This window comes from Salvelinus sp. IW2-2015, linkage group LG26 (genome assembly GCF_002910315.2).
Source record: "Salvelinus sp. IW2-2015 linkage group LG26, ASM291031v2, whole genome shotgun sequence".
NCBI lineage: Eukaryota > Metazoa > Chordata > Actinopteri > Salmoniformes > Salmonidae > Salvelinus > Salvelinus sp. IW2-2015.
Window position 1 is genome coordinate 12,783,755 of NC_036866.1, and position 15,790 is coordinate 12,799,544.

At 43.7% G+C, this 15,790-nt stretch overlaps 1 protein-coding gene and 1 long non-coding RNA gene across 2 annotated transcripts in view; one reads left to right on the forward strand and one right to left on the reverse strand.

Moving 5' to 3' along the window:
* LOC111952550 (phosphatidylinositol 4-phosphate 5-kinase type-1 gamma-like) overlaps positions 1-15,790 on the reverse strand; it is a 78,780-nt gene that overhangs the window by 39,850 nt on the left and 23,140 nt on the right. The window lies entirely within an intron of this gene.
* Positions 8,456-10,014, forward strand: LOC111952552 (uncharacterized). Its single transcript, XR_002875750.2, has 3 exons — positions 8,456-8,673; positions 8,867-9,147; positions 9,249-10,014. It is a non-coding gene; the product is annotated as an uncharacterized lncRNA (long non-coding RNA).

Genomic DNA, 15,790 nt, shown 5'->3' on the forward strand with positions numbered 1-15,790 from the left:
GTTCTTATACGCTACGGTGTTCTTATTACTCTACACCCGTTCTTATTACTCTACACCTGTTCTTTACGCTACAGGTGTTCTTATTACTTACACCCGTTCTTATTACGCTAACAGGTGTTCTTATTACGCTTACAGTGTTCTTATTACGCTACACCCGTTCTTATTACTCTACACATGTTCTATTACGCTACGGGTGTTCTTATTACGCTACGGGTGTTCTTATTACGCTACAGGTGTTCTTATTACGCTACACCCGTTCTTATTACTCTACAGCTGTTCTTATTACGCTACAGGTGTTCTTATTACGCTACACCCGTTCTTATTACGCTACAGGTGTTCTTATTACGCTACAACCCGTTCTTTATTACGCTACGGGTGTTCTTATTACGCTACACCCGTTCTTATTACTCTACACCTGTTCTTATTACGCTACAGGTGTTCTTATTACTTTACACCCGTTCTTATTCGCTACAGCGTGTTCTTATTACGCTACAGGTGTTCTTATTACGCTACACTCCGTTCTTATTACGCTTACAGATGTTCTTATTACGCTACACCCGTTCTTATTACGCTACAGGTGTTCGTATTACGCTACAGGTGTTCTTATTACGCTACACCGTTCTTATTACACTACGAATGTTCTTATTACGCTACACCGTTCTTATTACTCTACACCTGTTCTTATTACGCTACAGGTGTTCTTATTACTTTACACCCGTTCTTATTACGCTACAGGTGTTCTTATTACGCTACAGGTGTTCTTATTACGCCACAGGTGCTCTTATTAAGCTACACACCGTTTTATTACGCTACAGGTGTTCTTATTACGCCACAGGTGTTCTTATTCCTCTACACCCGTTTTATTACGCTACAGTGTTCTATTACGCTACAGAGTGTTCTATTACGCTACGGTGTTCTTATTACGCTATGGGTGTTCTTATTACGCTACACCCGTTCTTATTACGCCTACAGGTGTTCTTATTACGCCACAGGTGTTCTTATTAAACGCCACAGGTGTTCTTATTAAGCTACACCCGTTCTTATTACGCTATCAGGTGTTCTTATTACGCTACAGGTGTTCTTATTAGCTCGCACCCGTTCTTATTACGGCTATGGTGTTCTTATTACGCTACAGGTGTTCTTATTACGCTACAGGTGTTCTTATTACGCTACAGGTGTTCAGCTGGAACCTGTCATTCACTGGACTCTATGTAAACTGGAAACCATATATCCTGAGGCTGCAAATTTGAGAACAAGGCTACCTAAATTCTATCAGCATATTGATTGTAGCACCCACGCGGGAAATACACTGGATCACTGCTACTCTAACCTCCGCAATACACATGAGGTCGTCCCCCGACCTCCCATCGGCAAATCCAACCACGACTCCATTTTGCTCCTTACTTCCTATAGGCAGAAACTCAAATAGGAAGTACCCGTGACAAGAACCATTCAACGCTGGTCTGACCAATCGGAATACACGCTTCAAGATTATTTTGATCACGCGGACTGGGAAATGTTCTGGGCAACCTCAGAGAATAACATCGATTTATACGCTGATTCGGTGAGTGAGTTTATAAGGAAGTGCATTAGAGATGTTGTACTCACTGTGACTATTAAAACCTATCCTAACCAGAAACCGTGGATAGATGGCAGCATTCGCAGAAAACTGAAAGCGCGAACCACTGCATTTAACCATGGAAAGATGACTGGGAATATAGCCGAATATAAACAGTGTAGTTATTCCGCCGCAAGGAATTCAAACAAGCGAAATGTCAGTATAGAGACAAAGTGGAGTCGCAGTTCAACGGCTCAGACACGAGACAGATGTGGCAGGGTCTACAGGCAATTACAGACTACAAAAAGAAAACCAGCCATGTCAAGGACACCGATGTCTTGCTTCCAGACAAACTAAACACCTTCTTTGCCCACTTTGAGGATAATACAGTGCCACCGAAGTGGCCCGCTACCAAGGACTGCGGGCCCCCCTCTCCTTCTCCGTGGCCGACGTGAGTAAGACATTTAAACGTGTTAACCTTCGCAAGGCTACTGGCCCAGACGGCATTGCTAGCCRCATCCTCAGAGCATGCGCAGACCAGCTGGCTGGTGTGTTTACGTACATATTCAATCTCTCCCTATCCTAGTCTGCTGTCCCCACATGCTTCAAGATGGGTACAGGAACAATGGTGGCCAAGAAGGCAAAGATAACTGAACTAAATTACTTTCGCCCCGTAGCACTCACTTCTGTCATCATGAAGTGCTTTGAGAGGATTCTTTTCACCTCCACCTTACCTGACACCCTAGACCCACTTCAGTTTGCATACCGCCCCAACAGGTCCACAGACGATGCAATCGTCATCACACTGCACAATCCCATCTGGACAAGAGGAATACCTATGTAAGAATGCTGTTTATTGACTACAGCTCAGCATTCAACACCATAGTACCCTCCAAGCTCATCATTAAGCTTGAGGACCAGAGCCTCAAACCCGCCCTGTGCAATTGAGTCCTGGACTTTGACGGGCTGCTCCCATGTGGTGAAGGTAGGAAACAACATCTCCACTTCGCTGATCCTCAACACTGGTGCCCCACAAGGGTGCATGCTCAGCATGACTGCGTGGCCATGCACGCCTCCAACTCAATCATTAATTTTGCAGATGACACAACAGTAGTGGGCTTGATTACCAACAACGTGAGACAGCCTACAGRGAGGTGGTGAGGGCACTTGGAGTGAGGTGTCAGGAAAACAACCTCACTCAACGTCAACAAAACAATGGAGATGATTGTGGACTTCAGGAAACAGCAGAGGAAGCACCCCCCTATCCACATTRACGGAACAGCAGTGAAGAAGGTGGAAAGTCAAGTTCCTCGGCGTACACATCACAGACACACTGAAATGGTCCACCCACACAGACAGTGTGATGAAGAAGACGCAACAGTGCCTCTTCAACCTCAGGAGGCTGAAGAAATTTGGCTTGTCACCTAAAACCCTCAAACCTTTACAGATGCACAATTGAGAGCATCCTGTCAGGCTGTATCACCGCCTGGTGTGGCAACTGCACGCACTCAACTGCAAGGCTTTCCAGAGGGTGGTGCAGTCTGCACAACGCATCACTGGGGGCAAACTGCCTGCCCTCATAGAACACCTACAGCACCCAATGTCACAGGAAGGCCAAAAAGATCAAGGACAACAACCACCCAAGCCACTGCCTGTTCACCCTGCTATCATCCAGAAGGCGAGGTCAGTACAGGTGCATCAAAGCTGGGACCGATAGAAGCTGTTTTTCAGTCTATGTCAAGGCCATCAGACTGTTAAACAGCCATCACTAACACAGAGTGGCTGCTGCCTACATACAGACTCAAATCATTGCCACTTTAATAAAGGGATCACTAGTCACTTTAACTAATGCCACTTTAATCATGTTTACATATCTTACATTACTCATCTCATATGTAGATACTGTATTTTATACCATTTTATATGCATCTTGCCTATGCCGCTCGGTCATCGCTCTTTCATATATGTATATGTACATATTCTTATTCCATCCCTTTAGATTTGTGTGTATTAGGTAGTGGTTGTGTAATTGTTAGATTACTTGTTGGATATTACTGCACTGTCGGAACTAGAAGCACAAGCATTTCATTACACTCGCATTAACATCTGCTAACCATGTGTATGTGAACAATAAAATGTTATTTGATTTGAGGAGGTGTGATAGTGTGGGGGTGTTTTGCTGGTGACACTGTCTGTGATTTATTTAGAATTCAAGGCACACTTAACCAGCATGGTTACCACAGCATTCTGCAGCGATACGCCATCCAATCTGGTTTGCGCTTAGTGGGACTACCATTTGTTTTTCAACAAGACAATGAGACAACACAGCTCCAGGCTGTGTAAAGGCTATTTGACCAAGAAGGAGARTGATGGAGTGCTGCATCAGATGACCTGGCCTCCACAATCACCCAACCTCAACCCAAATTAGGTGGTTTTGGATGAGTTGGGCCGCAGAGTGAAGAAAAAGTAGCCAACAAGTGCTCAGCATATGTGGGAACTCCTTCAAGACTGTTGGAAAAGCATTCCAGGTGAAGCTGGTTGAGAAAATGCCAAGAGTGTGTAAAGCTGATATCAAGGCAAAGGGTGGCTATTTGAAGAATCTCAAATATATTTTGATTTGTTTAACACTTTCTTGCTTACTACATGATTCCATATGTGTTATTTCATAGTTCTGATGTCTTCACTATTATTCTACAAAGTAGAAAATAGTCAAAATAAAGAAAAACCCTTGAATGAGTAGGTGTGTCCAAACTTTTGATTGGTACTGTTTTTTTTAATTCCTTTAAAATGTTCCTATATTGTTTCCTCCTAACCCTACCACCCCTCCCCTAATTGGAGTAAACTAATGGACAACACTTAGGCTTCTACTTCCAGCTTATAGATACTACACTGCTCAAAAAAATAAAGGGAACATTTAAACAACACAATGTAACTCCAAGTCAATCACACTTCTGTGAAATCAAACTGTCCACTTAGGAAGAAACACTGATTGACAATAAATGTCACATGCTGTTGTGCAAATGGAATAGACAAAAGGTGGAAATTATAGGCAATTAGCAAGACACCCCCAAAAAAGGAGTGATTCTGCAGGTGGTGACCACAGAACCAACTTCTCAGTTCCTATGCTTCCTGGCTGATGTTTTGGTCACTTTTGAATGCTGGCGGTGCTCTCACTCTAGTGTGTAGCATGAGACGGAGTCTACAACCCACACAAGTGGCTCAGTAGTGCAGCTCATCCAGATGGCACATCAATGCGAACTGTGGCAAGAAGGTTTGCTGTGTCTGTCAGCGTAGTGTCCAGAGCATGGAGCGCTACCAGGAGACAGGCCAGTACATCAGGAAAAGTGGAGGAGCCGTAGGAGGGCAACAACCAGCAGCAGGACCGCTACCTCTGCCTTTGTGCAGGGAGGAGCACTACCAGAGCCCTGCAAAATGACCTCCAGCAGGCCACTGCAGGCCGTTTTGCCAGCAGCTCTTGCAATGCTTCAAGCATTGCGCTGTTATGACTTCAAGCCTATCAACTCCCGAGATTAGGCTGGTGTAACCGATGTGAAATGGCTAGCTAGTTAGCGGGTGCGCGCTAATAGCATTTCAAACGTCACTCGCTCTGATACTTGGAGTAGTTGTTCCCTTTGCTCTGCATGGGTAACGCTGCTTCGAGGGTGGCTGTTGTCGATGTGTTCCTGGTTCGAGCCCAGGTAGGACCGAGGAAGGGACGGAAGCTATACTGTTACACTGGCAATACTAAAGTGCCTATAAGAACATCCAATAGTCAAAGGTATATGAAATACAAATCGTATAGAGAGAAATAGTCCTATAATTCCTATAATAACTACAACCTAAAAACTTCTTACCTGGGAATATTGAAGACTCATGTTAAAAGGAACCACCAGCTTTCACATGTTCTCATGTTCTGAGCAAGGAACTTAAACGTTAGCTTTCTTACATGGCACATATTGCACTTTTACTTTCTTCTCCGACACTTTGTTTTTGCATTATTTAAACCAAATTGAACATGTTTCATTATTTATTTGAGGCTAAATTGATTTTATTGATGTATTATATTAAGTTAAAAGTGTTCATTCAGTATTGTTGTAATTGTCATTATTACAAATAAAAAAATTAAATAAAAATAAAAATCGGCTGATTAATCGGTATCGGCTTTTTTTTGGTCCTCCAATAATCGGTGTCGGTATCGGCGTTGAAAAATCATAAATCGGTCGACCTCTACTCTGAATGTCCTTGAGTGGACCAGCCAGAGCCCGGACTTGAACCTGATCAAAATCTTTGGAGAGACCTGAAATTAGCTGCAGCGACGCTCCTCATCTAAACTGACACGAGCTTGAGAGGATCTGCAGAGAAGAAATGGGAGAAACTCCCCAAACACAGGTGTGCCAAGCTTGTAGCATCATACCCAAGAAGAGTCAAGGCTGTAATCGCTGCCAAAGGTGCTTCAACAAAGTACTGAGTAAAGGGTCTGACTACATATGTAAATGTGATAAATATTATTATATATTTTTTAACATTTCTAGTACCCGTTTTTGCTTTGTCATTATGGGGTATTGTGTGAAGATTTATAAGAATAAAAAACAATTTAATCCATTTTAGAACCAGGCTGTAATGTAACAAAATGTGGAAAAAGTCAAGGGGTCTGAATACTTTTCGAATGCACTGTAGTACAGCCACCAAACCTGTACAGGGAGAATGAGCAAATATAGAATACTCATCACAATAAATACCAACCACTCCTGGGAAGTACTAAGCAGACCAGGTAATCTGCTCACTTGTTTACCACACAGAGCCTCTAGCAGCAAGTTCATTAGTAGTGGATGACAGGGAGGGACAGAGGGATTCATGGGACAAAGGCATTTTGAAGTTGTCCTGTACCCTCTCCCCCTCTCTCTCTCATTTCCATGTGCGTCAGTCACCTGCCTCAGGGTGACTCCCTCAGGGCCCCATGGCCATCAACTAAATTAGTTCTCTCTCGTTCCTCTCCCTTCCGCCGCATTTCCACACCCAAGTGTCAAAAATGAACAGACCAGGGGAAAATGAACAAGCTTACTGTGTGTGATAGTTCAGCTTCTTCTTACCGGCGTACCTCCCCCTATCACACACTTCAACTGATAAATGTTTATATACACCTATTCTTGCTATGGGTTTGCAGTATGGAGAATTTATATGGCAAATTGTAAACACTTAACATCTCATTCACATCTAATGTGTTAGTGACAATTATTCCTCTAGAACACCTGGCCATTCTCTCTCAGACGTCAATGGAAGATGGCTGTATTGTACTTTAGTGCCGGCTTTCTCATGCAATCATCCTCACAAACAAATCATCCCAGACGCGACTGCACACGCTCCCCTTCTCCACTCCCCATTCCCTGGTTTCCATGGCTCCCCAATTGAGGTCAACTGGCTTTTTATGAGTATGCACGTGTGCCTGGAATCAACAGACACATGCTGCCTTCGTTCCAAATCAAATCAAATGTTATTTGTCACATGCTTACTCACAAGCCCTTATCCAACAGTGCAGTTCAATAAAATGTTTTTTTWWTTTTTTTTAAGTAACACACTAAATCAGGGCATTTGTCTTGAACACAGGAGCAAACAGAGATCATAGCCAATCCAGAATAAACAAAGACAAAACAATAAATAAAATGACCATGTCTTGTATCAATAAAGAGGATAGTGTACAGCCGAACCAGACGTAATACTGTGACCTCGTCTCACTTTGTCCGTGTGTAACCTCGCTATATAAGCCAAACTGGTATATTTTTAGATGCTGCTATGATTGAAACAACTGGATTGAGTGCATCTGCATCATATGTTCTGAGTGCTGATTATCCATGTGTCAGTCTGACCTAGTTCAGATCGATGGGATAGGTCCCCAGAGGTGCTTAAAGGACTGTCGGCTAGGTCTCGCAGGTTGCTGTAACAATTGATTGGGTTGATTTTCTTCAATCTAGACAAACCTGTTTTGTTTATTGGGTCTCAAGAGTGCACCTGGAATGACATTCTGTCTCTGAAATCAATGAATGGAGAGAATAACTCAATAAAAAGTTTAACACAGAGAAAGATACTTACAGTTTTTCCCTAATTGTTTACACACAAAAATTGGAACTTAAAACCTGAAACTCATGTACCAAGTCCCTAAACCAAGTCTGAAAAATTGCARCCACAATTCCTGCTTTACACTCAGTTTTCAATTCTATATCACATTTTTTGCAAAACACTACACACAGTTCTCTATATTAGGCACAACATTCAAAAATAAAATCTCTTAAGTCCCTTTGGAAAGCAACGTGTCAGGACCCGGTGCGAGAAACAGTCACTTAATAATTGGCAGAACCCAGAAGATGAGGCAGACACAGCAGTACTAGAGATGGTGGTTTAATGAAAAATGGATATCCTCCAAAATACAACGAAAAATCCACAAAGTGGTAAAAAACAGCAGGGAAAAACAAACCTCAAAAGACTACTCAAATAATAAACAAGAACAAAACCAGAGAACCTCTGGAAAATCCAACAAGAGAAAAGTCTATATAAAACAAGGCTTGGGCTGGGGCTGGGTGCTAACTTACAAACACTGAGCAAGGAACTAAGGAACACACAGGGTTTAAATACTAACAAGGGAATGACTTACAGGTGCAAACAATAATTGGAGCAAGAAAAACAAAAGGTACAAAAAAGGTGCAAGGGGGACATCTAGTGAACAAAACCTAAACAGTCCTGGCCAAAACCTGACAGCAACGCCAATCACAATGCCAAGCTCTATACACCAATTGGCAACACCCACTCCTCACAGGTGTAAACACTAGTTGCTGAGTTGTTCACTTAGAAAATCAGAGCTTTAGCACTATAAAAGGCCACAGCTGAGCTCTCCTGTTCTGGAGGAAAATGGAAGTCAATGGTGAAGCAAGAGCTAGAGGTGAAAGAGTGAGAGGAAGAGGAGGACGAGGAAGGACAGTTGTCTCAGATGAGATCAGGGCCACATTAGTTGACCATGTACTCAACCATGGATTGAGTATGAGGGAGGCTGGGCAGAGAGTTCAGCCCAACCTGAGCCGCTACACAGTTACATCTATCATCCGTACATTCAGAAATGAGAACTGGTAAGTTACCTGCCATCTACACTATGCTCTGTATGTATGTATACTGTAGTATGCTGCAGTCCAACATATCAGTAGGCCTATGTTACTCAGTGATTGTTGGCCAATGTTACAGTAATGTCATTTCATATTGAAAGAAAATAGATTATCATAGCTTACTGTAACCAATCATATCATATTTGTGGATCTTCTGCAGAACTGAGAAACGGTCAGGCCATGGTGGAAGACACCGGCTGTTCACGCCAGAACAGGAGAACGCTATTGTGAACATGGTGGTGGCAAACAATACCATTAGATTACGAGAAATCTAGAACCACATAATTGCAGACAACACAATATTCAATAACATTCACCAGGTAGGCTTGTCTTCATTGGACTGTCTTACAGCGGTACCGAACCCGGATGAAACCGGTCTACAGGGTGCCATTTGAGCGAAACTCAGAGAGGGTTAAAGAACAGTACTATGAATATATGCAAGTAAGTACTACACTGTGAATCTACTATCATATCAGCACTGTATAGACACATTACAGTACTGTAATCCAGTGTATTGTGCCTCACCATATTGACTGCTCTAGGTCTACGTCACATATTGTCGATTCAGAGTCTTGGAGCTGGATGCCGCTGTAATTCAGCAAGTTTATATTTACATTGATGAGGCTGGCTTCAACCTAACCAGAAGAAGGGGACGGAACATTATTGGCCACCGTGCCATAGTGAATGTCCCTGGACAGCGTGGAGGGAATATCACCATGTGTGCAGCCGTTAGCCAGCAAGGCGTCCTCCATCACCATGCCAACCTTGGTTTACAACATGTTTACAACACCGCTATTCTCATCACATTCCTGGACACACGACATCATCATTCCAGCCGAGCAGAGGGGTGGACCAGAGCAGCCCAGGTATGTTGTCATCTGAGACAATGTGAGTKTCCACCAGGCTGCTCTGGTCTGCAAATGGTTCATCAACCACCCACAATTTATTGTTCTATACCTCCCATCATATTCCCCATTCCTAAACCCAATTGAAGAGTTTTTATTCGGCATGGCGATGGAAGGTGTATGTGGTGAAGTTGATGTGGGTGCTTTCGGAGTCTGGATCCGTCACTCCAGAAGATTCTTTCCCCGCTGTTTAGCCAGGGAGAACATCGCTTGTGATGTAGATGAGGTGCTGTGGCCAGACCAAAATAGGAGGCAGGACGCAGCCTAATGTCTTTTTTCTTACATTTTGCATGTGTTTTTGTGTTTAGAGTTTTGAAAGAATGAGCCACTTAAATTTTTTATTTTTGTACAGAAAACCCTTTATCTGACTGAATGGTTTTCTCCTGTTGGATATGGACATGCGTACAGGAACAAGTGTTCAAAAATACTGCATTTTGGAAATAAATACATGTTTTTGTTACTGTATTGCATTTGTGCGTGTTTATTTATGTATATTTGAGTAGATATACATTACTGTAACAATATTTTACAACCAGCTACAGTGTAACACTGAAAATGCAAAAGGCATACACTTCCTGATGGGATATTCATAGTAGTGTTTTGTGTTGAGCACATCAGTGTGTTGGTTGGTAGACAGATCTATTCATATGACGTGTGTCATTTGATGCAAAACAAATATTGGAAAGAGAAAACAGTTTTGAATGCAGTGCAATTTTGAGAAAATGGGCCAAAGATTCAGCAAACGTGTGTAAACAATTGTGGAAAACTAACTAAAACTGCATAGACTCAAAATATACCACTGATCAAATAAAACTTTATTAGCCACATGCGCCGTATACACCAAGTGTAGACGGGGGGGTCGGTCAATGTAAATTGTCCAGTGGTGATTTGTATGAATTGTTCAGCAGTCTAATGGCTTGGGGGTAGAAGCAGTTGAGGAGCCTTTTGGTCCTAGACTTGGCGCTCCGGCAGCAGAGAAAACAGTCTATAACTTGGGTGACTGGAGTCTCTTACAATTTTATGGGCTTTCCTCTGACACCGCCTATTATATAAGCTTGGCCCCAGTGATGTAGTGGGCCGTTCACACTACCTTCTGTAGCGCCTTACGGTCAGATGCCGAGCAGTTGCCATACCAAACGGTGATGCAACCGGTCAGGATGCTCTCGATGGTGCAGCTGTAGAACCTTTTGAGGATCTGGGTGCCCATGCCAAAACTTTTCAGTCTCCTGAGGTGGAAAAGGTTTTGTCGTGCTCTCTTCACAACTGTCTTGGTATGTTTGGACCATGATAGTTCGTTGGTGATGTGGACACCAAGGAACTTGAAACTCTCAACCCGCTCCACTACAGCCCCGTCGATGTTAATGGGGGCCTGTTCGGTCCGCCTTTTCCTGTAGTCCACGATCAGCTCCTTTGTCTTGCTCACATTGAGGGAAAAGTTGTCCTGGCACCACACTGCCAGTCTGACCTCCCTATAGGCCGTCTCGTTGTTGGTGATCAGGCCTACCACTGTTGTGTCGTCAGCAAACTTAATGATGGTGTAAGTCGTATTTGGCCACGCAGTCGAGGGTGAACAGGGAATACAGGGGGGACTAAGTACACACCCCTGAGGGGCCCCAGTGTTAAGGATCAGCGTGGCAGACGTATTGTTGCCTACTCTTACCACCTGGGGGCGGCCCGTCAGGAAGTCCAGGATCCAGTTGCAGAGGGAGGTGTTTAGTCCCAGGGTCCTTAGCTTAGTGATGAGCTTCGTGGCCACTATGGTGTTGAACACTGAGCTGTAGTCGATGAACATCATTCTCACATATGTGTTCCTTTTGTCCAGGTGAGAAAGGGCAGTGTGGAGTGCGATTGAGATTGCGTCATCTGTGGATCTGTTGTGGCGGTATGCGAATTGGAGTGGGTATAGGGTGTCCGGGAGGATGCTGTTGATGTGAGCCATGACCAGCCTTTCAAAGCACTTCATGGCTACCGACGTGAGTGCCACTGATTGTTTAATGAGTAAGCTAAACGAAAACCATGTGCCTTTAAGGCAGCAGAGAAATGTCACACACAAAATGTAGATTTTCTGCTTGTGTTTTCAGTGTAAGTAGGACTATATTTTTCTCATTAATATGTGCCTTTCGGTTAGGCCAAAACAATAGCAGTGCAACATAATTAAGTTTGGAGAAGAACTATGCCTGTATGTTGTTGAGTATTGAATCTACGGAAGGCAATGGGCCAGCGCAAACGCCTAATTGGTCTCTAAATTATAAGTCGCCCACTCCTTCCCTCCTTTGTTTTTGGCTTCGGTCCAAGTCGGGTTGGAAAGTTGCTGCAGTGAGGTAATTGACTCTGTCTGCTCCAGTGTGACCAAGTTGTCAGATTTCACCCATTCCTCCCCAACCAGGACTATTGAGTGACCACACTCATGATTAAGGCACCCTCAAATGTACTAATGCTAAGCCTTTTAAAGGCTTAACACATTCATGGCCATTACAGGACCTGGCAGGGTATTACCCTGTATTACCCACACACCAACAGAAGGCATATAAGTAACCCACAGACAGAGCATTAAAACATCTCAAATTGGCAAACCATACCACAGCTTAAAACCGCCAAACGCGATTCCCTAACCCTCACGCGCCGATCCAACAGATCCGGGCGCTTCACTGGCCATGGCTGAACACTGACATTCCTGTCTTGCAGGAAATCACGCACAGAACGAGCAGTATGGCTGGTGGCATTGTCATGCTAGAGGGTCAGGCCAGGATGAGCCTGCAGGAAGGGTACCACATGAGGGAGGAGGATGTCTTCCCTGTAACGCACAGCGTTGAGATTGCCTGCAATGACAACAAGCTCAGACGGATGATTCTGTGACACACCGCCCCAGGCCATGATGGACCCTACACCTCCAAATCGATCCCGCTCCAGAGTACAGGCCTCGGTGTAACGCTCATTCCTTCGACGATAAACGCAAATCCGACCATCACCTCTGGTGAGACAAAACCTTTGGTGAGAAACATTGTATGTTACGTATTATCTTTGAAAGACAGTAAAGAGCACTTTYTGCCAGTCCTGTCTGGTCCAGCGACGGTGGGTTTGTTCTGTTCCTGGGCAGGTGTTGTTACATGTGGTCTGCCACTGCGAGGACGATCAGCTGTCTGTCCTGTCTCCCTGTAGCGCCGTCTTAGGCATCTCACAGTACAGACATTGCAATTTATTGCCCTGGCCACATCCTTCTCACCCTTATACTACTTTTTTTAAGAAGCATATTGGCTTATGGTGTCTTCATTCCATAATGAAGCTTCAGAATAGACAGACACTAGTCTAGGCAACATGGTGACCCAGTCACAGTCCCTCTCAATGAGTAATTCCACAGATAGAAGAACAATTTACTCCTGAGGTGCTGTACCCTCGACCACTACTGTGATTATTATTATTATTTGACCATGTTGGTCATTTATGAACATTTGAACATCTTGGCCATGTTCTGTTATAATCTCCACCCGGCACAGCCAGAAGAGAACTGGCCACCCCTCATAGCCTGGTTCCTCTCTAGGTTTCTTCCTAGGTTTTGGCCTTTCTAGGGAGTTTTTCCTAGCCACTGTGCTTCTATACCTGCATTGCTTGCTGTTTGGGGTTTTAGGCTGGGTTTCTGTACAGCACTTTGAGATATCAGCTGATGTACGAAGGGCTATATAAATAMATTTGATTTGACAGATATTTCACTCTATGCATAAATGTGACGCATCAGTTTGGATTTTCAACTCACTACCAAATATGGTAGTGAGAGGAAGCCCTCTGGAACGAGATGGAGTTTGGCCGACATTCTGCAAATTGTATCATTGATAAAACATTTGATCTCAATAGTTTTCTGTTCCCAAAACGAGAATATGTTTTGAACAGAGTGGACTAAGTTTAGTAGACTTTACCTTTTGCAAAAGTTTTTTAAAAACAGCATTGTTTAGGAGTGCAAAAGCGAATATAGTTATTCCAAACGCACACTTCACAGAGAAGGCGTTACCTAACGGAAATATGCAGATACATGCGAGAACGCGCCAACAGGATCTCGCTAGCTCGTGCTGGGCTCTGCCCACCTCCTTGCTTGTTCTGCCCACTATGACTAATTTGTTCCCATTGGAAACAAAAGGCTGTGGTCTACAGTGCATTCGGAAAGTATTTAGACCCCTTGACTTTTTCCACGTTGTTACGTTACAGCCTTATTCTAAAATTGATTAAATTGTTTTTTCCCCCTCATCAAAGTACACACAATATCTCATAATGACAAAGCAAAAACTGGTTTATAGAAATTTTTGCAAATGTATTAAAAATGAAAAAACAGAAATATCATGTTTACATACAGTGGGGAGAACAAGTATTTGATACACTGCCGATTTTGCAGGTTTTCCTACTTACAAAGCATGTAGAGGTCTGTAATTTTTATCATAGGTACACTTCAACTGTGAGAGACGGAATCTAAAACAAAAATCCAGAAAATCACATTGTATGATGTTGTTAAAGTAATTAATTTGCATTTTATTGCATGACATAAGTATTTGATCACCTACCAACCAGTAAGAATTCCGCTCTCACAGACCTGTTAGTTTTTCTTTAAGAAGCCCTCCTGTTCTCCACTCATTACCTGTATTAACTGCACCTGTTTGAACTCGTTACCTGTATAAAAGACACCTGTCCACCACTCAATCAAACAGACTCCAACCTCTCCACAATGGCCAAGACCAGAGAGCTGTGTAAGGACATCAGGGTAAAATTGTAGACCTGCACAAGGCTGGGATGGGCTACAGGACAATAGGCAAGCAGCTTGGTGAGAAGGCAACAACTGTTGGCGCAATTATTAGAAAATGGAAGAAGTCAAGATGACGTTCAATCACCCTCGTCTGGGGCTCCATGCAAGATCCACCTCGTGGGGCATCAATGATCATGAGTAAGGTGAGGGATCAGCCCAGAACTACACGGCAGGACCTGGTCAATGACCTGAAGAGAGCTGGGACCACAGTCTCAAAGAAAACCATTAGTTACACACTACGCCGTCATGGATTTAAATCCTGCAGCGCACACAAGGTACACAAGCCAGCGCATGTCCAGGCCCGTCTGAAGTTTGCCAATGACCATCTGGATGATCCAGAGGAGGAATGGGAGAAGGTCTTGGTCTGATGAGACAAAAATAGAGCTTTTTGGTCTAAACTCCACTCGCCGTGTTTGGAGGAAGAAGAAGGATGAGTACAACCCCAAGAACAGCATCCCAACCGTGAAGCATGGAGGTGGAAACATCATTCTTTGGGATGCTTTTCTGCAAATGGGACAGGATGACTGCACCGTATGAGGGGAGGATGGATGGGCCAGTATCGCGAGATCTTGGCCAACAACCTCCTTCCCTCAGTAAGAGCATTGAAGATGGGTCGTGGCTGGATCTTCCAACATGACAACGACCCGAAACACACAGCCAGGGCAACTAGAGTGGCTCCCGCTAAGAAGCATCTCAAGGTCCTGGAGTGGCCTAGCCAGTCTCCAGACCTGAACCCAATAGAAAATCTTTGGAGGGAGCTAAAAGTCCGTATTGCCCAGCGACAGCCCCGAAACCTGAAGGATCTGGAGAAGGTCTGTATGGAGGAGTGGGTCAAAATCCCTGCTGCAGTGTGTGCAAACCTGGTCAAGAACTACAGGAAACATATGATCTCTGTAATTGCAAACAAACGTTTCTGTACCAAATATTAAGTTATGCTTTTCTGATGTATCAAATACTTATGTCATGCAATAAAATGCTAATTAATTACTTTTAAAAAATCATACAATGTGATTTTCTGGATTTTTGTACCTATGATAAAAATTACAGACCTCTACATGCTTTGTAAGTAGGAAAACCTGCAAAATCGGCAGTGTATCAAATACTTGTTCTCCCCACTGTAAGTATTCAGACCCTTTACTTAGTATTTTGTTGAAGCACCTTTGGCAGCATTTACAGTCTCGACTCTTCTTGGGTATGACGCTACAAAATTGGCACAGCTGTATTTGGGGAGTTTGTCCCATTCTTCTCAGCAGATCCTCTCAAACTCTGTCAGGTTGGAAGGGGAGCGTTGCTGCACAGCTATTTTTAGGTCACTCCAGAAATGTTTGTTCGGGTTCAAGTCCGGACTCTGGCTGGGCCACTCAAGGACATTCAGTGACTTGTCCCGAAGCCA